Here is a 7,082-nt window from a genome sequence, read left to right as displayed (position 1 = left end):
AGCGCTTGACAAAAAAAAAAAAGTGTGACTAGTGTTCGGCTGTGGGAGCGCAGCGGTGCATCTCATGTGGGGGGAGGCGTGACAGTGACAAGAGACGCATAGAACAGTTACTAGTATGTGCACAGACTGATATTCTTTCGATGCTGAAGAGAGAGAGAGAGAGAGAGAGAGAGAGAGAGAGAGAGAGAGAGAGAGTGGGAGGACGGAGAGTGGTGGGAGGGAGAGAGGGATGCGAGTCCAAATGATCATTCGTTGTCGCGTCGGTAGGCATTTCAATCCAATACGTTATGAATGGATGGGCTGGCGGAGAAGGTAGAACAGGTCAAGGCGAGAAGAATCAGTCACTAACACCATTCTGATCCTATTGTGCATTTGAGTCGTCACTTAAAAGGAGTCTTCATCTGTGTTTCGGAATTATACCATTGGCAACTCAACGGGTTGGCCGCACGCGACCCAGTGAAACGAGATATAGCGAGTCAGTGTGTGTTAGACTCTTGAGTCAAGTGGTGGTGTACCTGTGGCGTGTTGCTGGATTCCTTACTGGTGACAAGATCGCGTTACTCAGCAGAGGCTAATACTTACGTGGCATTGTACGGCATAGGAGAGTGACCACGTGAAATGGAAACATAGCCACGAAATTGTACGATACTGCAGAAATATCCAGTGATTTTTTTTTTGAAGATTTAAAGTGACGAGTTTTGTGTTATTGTTTCGTGAGAAGGCATCATGGCAGCTGTTCGCTTGTATTGGTGAGGATGATGAAGTGAGGTGCCAACCCGGCTTCCCTTGACGCTTGCTCCCCTGAGCTTCACCTCTGCCTCCTAACAGGTAACTCACCCTCGCAAGAAGTTCTCAGGTCAAACGGTGTTCAAGGATAAGGAAGGAAGATTTGATATTGTTAGTTTTACATGTGAGATTGATGTTATTACGTTGATTAATGTGGTCGTGAATGTGGAGTCACTCTTTTTTTATTTTTGTTTATGTGTTATTGAATATATGCAGGAGTCACATATTCATTACATCAGCCGGATCTTCGCATGTTTCTTAGTGCAATATGAATAATCATTCTTTTTCTTTTTGCATGTTGAAATCTTTATTTTTCAAACACACACACACACACACACACACACACACACACACACACACACACACACACACACACACACACACACACACACACAGAGACGCTTACATTACTGTGAAATTGCATTATCAGCCTTAAACTTGGACACTGAGAATACACGATTTCACCACTTTTTGCCGAAATTATAAACTCATGATATCCACGTTAAACAAATAACGTTACCTTGAGCGAATAGTAATGGTACTTTGCAGGTAGTATGTTGCTAAAGTAAATATAACAAACACAATCTTTGGACGTGGTAAATAGTCAGTTTTTCTACATTCAATAAGGCTGATCTTCACTGTCAGTCAAGAAAGAAACTGAAAACTTGCGTATTTGATAAAATTGCATTTCTTGTATTACAATCAGATTTGTAATGGTCAACGAAGATGCTGATGTTTGTTCTTCCTTTGTGTTCCTTCGTGATTCGCCTTGTGCTGCATTGAACTCAAAGCAGTTCTCACTGACGATGTTCTTCATCACGCTCAAATAATTTATTTAGGAGAGCATGACGATATGTGCGTCTGTGGAGTAAAAAAACGAATATTCGAGTATTTGAATCGATGATAAACGAGATGTCTCACAATCTTTATTTGTGATTCTTGCTAATACCTGGAGCAAGAAATATGCATCGTATCTGAACATAATAGTATTAGTAACTAGCTTCATTATATTTTAGGATCTTTTCATCAGTTCCAGAGAGTCATTCTTCCTTATTCAGAAGTTGCAAATCATCTAGTTACTCATCCAATGCAAGTATATTTAATTTACCATGTTATGAATGATATAAGATGATTTTATGGTGTTTCAATGTTTGTAGTAATGAATGAGTCAGAGTAACGACACAGTATACAGTCCTCTGGTCCGTTGCCTGAGCCCCGCCACACTCACTCCCTGAGCCGCTTCCTTGTCACCTTGGTAGGTCAAGAGCAGCCCCGCCCAGCCGTACCTATCTCCACTGGCGCCTCACGTTTCCTCTTGTGCTTGTGGGAATGGGGAGTGGGAGGGAGAGAAGTAGGGAGCCACATACTTGTATGTACCCATGGAGATGGAGGGGAAGGCAGACGAAGGAAGGGAGGGAGAGAGGCATGGAGGGAAGAAGGAGGAAGGGAGGCGGAGAGCGTCTAGTGCCCGGGGGTGCGTCGAGCCGGTACGCCCACCACCACCCAGCCCGTCTGGTCAGCATGGCAGCGGAGTCACTGGGTCATTCAACCTCTATGTCCTACTGCCTCACTCCCGCCCTACTCCTCCTCCTCCTCCTCCCCCTGTTCTTGTTGTTGTTGCTACTTTTCTCGAAGGCGCTGTTGCTACTTTTGCAGTCCACGGTGATGATGTTGCTCCTCCTGTCGAAGGCTGTGTTGTTATTGCTGTTGCTGCAAATTGAAGGTTCCAGGTGTTGCATTCAAACCGCCAACGGAGTGTGGTGGATGCTTTGTCCCTTAGTGGTGTGTGTCCTCGCCTCTCCTCACGCCTCATTGCGTCTCGAGTAGTGCTGCCTTTTGTTTATAGACTCCTGGTGGAAATAACTTACAAGGAAAGAGATGTTGACTTGACGAAGCGTTCGTGCGGCAGCCAATGCAAGGCTTTCCAAGAATAGCATTAAGACTTGTTCGAGGCACCGAGAGGCTGCCAAGACGCTGCTCGTACACCTGTTTTGTTTTTGTTGTCTTGTTTTGCATTTTGTTCGACTCTCGAGAATTCTATAATGGTTTCAATATTCATCTGGATAGAATGTATGTGTGTGTGTGTGTGTGTGTGTGTGTGTGCGTGAACAAGCTAAAAATTTAAGAAGAAAATTGCTAATGTGTTATCCACACTAAAAGGAAAATGAAATTATTCCTGTAATTCAGATCAACCACAACGAAAAAAGTAATGATGTTTATAGTAATGAAAACGTCATTAATAATGATAGTAATAATAATAGTGATAATATTTATAACAATAATAATAATAATAATAATAATAATAATAATAATAATAATAATAATAATAATGATAATAATAATAATAATAATAATAATAATAATAATAATGATAATGATAATGTTAAGAATGATAATAATAACATCAATAATAAAAACAAGTACACAAAAGTAAGTCACACGAAAACCATCTTGCATGGGAACAAAGAATGGCAAAGATACAAAGAGTGCACATGAGGATGCCAGAAACAGGTGTGTGTGTGTGTGTGTGTGTGTGTGTGTGTGTGTCGGAAGACCGGTGGGAGGAGTGGAGGAGGTGACCGGGCAGGTGTTAGCTATTGGAGACGAGGTGGAAGAGTGGAGGTGCGGGAGGTGGAGGGATGGAGGGTCAAGTAGCCTAATTGGTGAATCTCTCCACCTCCAGGCCGGGATGTAGGTCGCCCTCCACGCCACACGCTCCCTCCACGACCCGTCCACGCTCACACGGCCTCTCGCACGCCCTTTCGCTCACCCACGCGCCCTCCACATGCCATCCCGATCCTCTACATACCGCTCGCGTTCTGATACGTCTCCTGAAGGTTCACACGCGTCAATTGATCACTATTACCGCCAGACCAGTGTTCCTTACCAGCACTCGCCAGCACACACCAGCAGCCTTGCCTCACGTCGTCACAGTGATCACATCCTCTCACACACCATGGTCTAACACACACACACACACACGAAATATTCTCCTTTAGTCTCATAAACACATTGTCACTTTTGTTTCTTCTACAGTTACAGTCCCTTATCACGAGTCCTTGTTTTGTTTATGCGTATGTATCAATAAACTCACTTTTTTTAAACGTCCATTTTGCATCTCTCTCCACACTCCACCACTATCACTACCACCACGCCTTCACAAGTCACTTCCACGCTCTTCAGTGCTTCCTCACGCCCACGTTCGCATGTCTAATATGTATTTTTTTTCTTTTTGTTTTCCGTATCCACCTTATTTGCTTCGAAAACGCCCACGGCTCCCACCCACTCATGAAACTCACCTGCGCCGCCCACCTGCTAACCTGATCTCGCCTCACGCCCTTCCCGTCCGCCCTCTCTCGCCTGCAGTGTGTGTGTGTGTGTGTGTGTGTGTGTGTGTGTGTGTCATGTCTGTCCAATCTGCACAATGAACTGTTCACCACGCCCGTGCATCGCCTACGCCCATGACCTTACAGGCAGTCTCCACCCACACACACACACACACACACACACACACACACACACACACACACACACACACACACACACACACACACACACACACACACACACACACACACACACACACACACACACACACACACATACAGACACACACACACACACACCCATCTTTGTCTTTCGTTAATTAGCAAATGTATTAATGCTTTTTATATTTTCTGCAAGAAGTTATTTGTTCCTTATTATTAGCTTTACATTTTTTTTCCTTTCTATTTTTGGGTAATAGGGAAGATAGGCATAGTTTTATTTGAATTTACAAGATAATAAACAACTACGATGAAGAATGATAAAAGAAATGTGAAAAAAAATTAGGGTGAAGAATGGAGAAGACAGCAAATTTTCACCATTGCGATTAAAAACAAAGCAAGTGAAGAGATTTTTCTTTTATAGAGTGGATTTTTCTTCATATTAACGGAAGTGAGTCATGATTAATGGAAGGTGTGTGTGTGTGTGTGTGTGTGTGTGTGTGTGTGTGATGGGGCAATGTCGTGTCCTGCTTCCTATTCTCTTCACACGAGGCTGCTGAGTTGTCTCCTTTTTGCCGCCTTCTGTCAGCTTGCCCCACTTCTCTCTCTCTCTCTCTCTCTCTCTCTCTCTCTCTCTCTCTCTCTCTCTCTCTCTCTCTCATCTCATCTCCTAAGGTAATAACAGGTTGGGAGTTCTCTAAGGGCTTCTCTGCACGGTCATCTCAGCCTCCTTATGTGTCCCTCCTTCCCTCTCCTTCCCTCTCCTTCCCTCGACCTTGTTACGAAAGGAACGAAAAACTAACGTTGTTGCCTTTTCGCTGCCTCGCTAAAAAGTTGATCCTCTGTAACACCTTATAAATGTCAATCTGTTTCCATTGCCACTTTTTGTGTTGGTATATGTGTTGTTAATGACTTCTCTCCGTTCGAGGTTCGTCTCTCTCTGTTTTGTATATATGGTGTGATTTGTAGAATTTGGTTTGAAAGGATGCCAAAATAACACTGTTTTCTTCAGTCCCTCTAAAGCTCGATATATTTCACATTTAAGAGAGAATAGCAAGAGTAAATGATACGATATAAGTAACTTCCGATAATTTTTAACACCGCTCATGAAAATATGATACGAAAGTCAATAAAATCTGGTGTCAAAAGGTAATGAAATCAACGCCCTAGTCCATAATGAAGCAAAGTATTCTATCAGTCAGTTAATGAATTCAAATCGGTACAGAAATAATGCAGTCAATATTTTTTACAACAACTCAATCCCAGTAAATCTTAAAAAAAGTAAAGTATAGGATAAATTGTAAAGATATACGTCAATTCAATTAATCCATTCAATACTGAGATTCATTTTTACTCAGTTTGTGGTATGGTTGGATGAATTTTGTTTACATTAGGAAGGGTTTGGATATCAAAATATTAATGGCCAGAGTCTTCACTATTCTAATCCCAACATATGTTTCTGAAACCGTATCAAATCACCAAATAGTAACGGGAATGAATATGATAACGCGTCCTGGTACTAAAGAGATTAAAAAAGAACCACACAATTTCCACACCAACAGAACCACCATGAATCAGACACACAATAACACAATATGCCTACAATTATTCACAGTAACTCAGTAGAATAAAAGAAACTCACTAAAATAAAAGAAACGAAAAATAAATTACCTGTGTGAATTGTAAGAATGTACATGAAGCTAAAACAAGAATCACGTCTTAAAATGAATCACGTCTCAATATTCTCTTAAGTGGATCATCATCATCGAGCGAAAGACGAAGGTGTGTTGAGTTGTCGGCCGTTTGTCTTACGTGCGTGGCCAGGTGAGGCTTGTTCAATTATACAGAGGGGCGCCTATCAGAGAGAGAGAGAGAGAGAGAGAGAGAGAGAGAGAGAGAGAGAGAGAGAGAGAGAGAGAGAGAGAGAGAGGGTGAAGGAGGGGGATGATTCTTGTTACTGATCTTTGCATTCTCATACGATTTTTAACAGAATATAATTACGTATTGTAAAACTAATAAATATCTTAAATGAAGGTAAATGTGCTACTTTACTATTAATTCTCTCTCTCTCTCTCTCTCTCTCTCTCGCTCTCTCTCGCAATTGCTAATGTTGCTATCTCATTATTTTTTTACTTCACGAGGCGAATAATAATTTTCGTGGATACCGTTGAGGAAACAAAAAAGAAGAAACCTTTACAAGTACTGGTAAAAGAAAGAAGCAAAAATATAAACGTTTTTTTTTTTAGCTGTCAATATTTCGTTGCTCTTGTGCCTCCTATCCGTCTTCCAACAAATATTTACTTGTTTATATTCCCCCATTTCTCTCTCTCTCTCTCTCTCTCTCTCTCTCTCTCTCTCTCTCTCTCTCTCTCTCTCTCTCTCTCTCTCTCTCACGTTTCCAATGATATTTGATGTTCTCTTCACTCCTTCTTTCTTTATCTTCAGTGTCTTAGAATCATTCTCTTTCTTCATCTCGTCTTGGTTCTCTTCTTCTTTTTTCAGTTTTCAGTGTCATATCTTCCACAAGTTTTCAGTTTTTCTCCTCGTGTTTTTCTCTTTGTTCCGGTTTAATCAATCTTTTTTTTAGTCTTTTCCCATTCTAGACTCTTGTGATAATTCTCTTCTTCACAAATGTTCTCCTCGTCTCCTTCTCTCTTTTCTCCTCCTTACTTTAAATGACACAGTGTACCTCGTCACAAACTCTCTAGATGAACAGGTCTGATGGTCTGAAGCTGTTTGTTCTTCCTTTGTGTATCTTTGTGTTCCTCCACGTGTCTTGTGATCCTCCTCCTCCTCCTTCTCCTCCTTTTC

At 41.7% G+C, this 7,082-nt stretch overlaps 1 protein-coding gene across 2 annotated transcripts in view; it reads left to right on the top strand.

Moving 5' to 3' along the window:
* Positions 1-490: 490 nt before the first annotated feature.
* Positions 491-7,082, top strand: part of LOC123509945 (pleckstrin homology domain-containing family G member 5-like) — a 491,065-nt gene continuing 484,473 nt past the window's right edge. For both annotated transcript variants that reach the window (XM_045264604.1, XM_045264602.1), the window contains exon 1: positions 491-828. The gene's annotated coding sequence lies outside the window, so the exon portion shown is untranslated. The remainder of the gene's footprint in view (positions 829-7,082) is intronic.

This window comes from Portunus trituberculatus, chromosome 27 (genome assembly GCF_017591435.1).
Source record: "Portunus trituberculatus isolate SZX2019 chromosome 27, ASM1759143v1, whole genome shotgun sequence".
In the NCBI taxonomy this organism is placed as follows: domain Eukaryota; kingdom Metazoa; phylum Arthropoda; class Malacostraca; order Decapoda; family Portunidae; genus Portunus; species Portunus trituberculatus.
The sequence above is the reverse complement of the archived record's forward strand: the minus strand, read 5'-3'. Positions and strand labels throughout refer to the sequence as shown.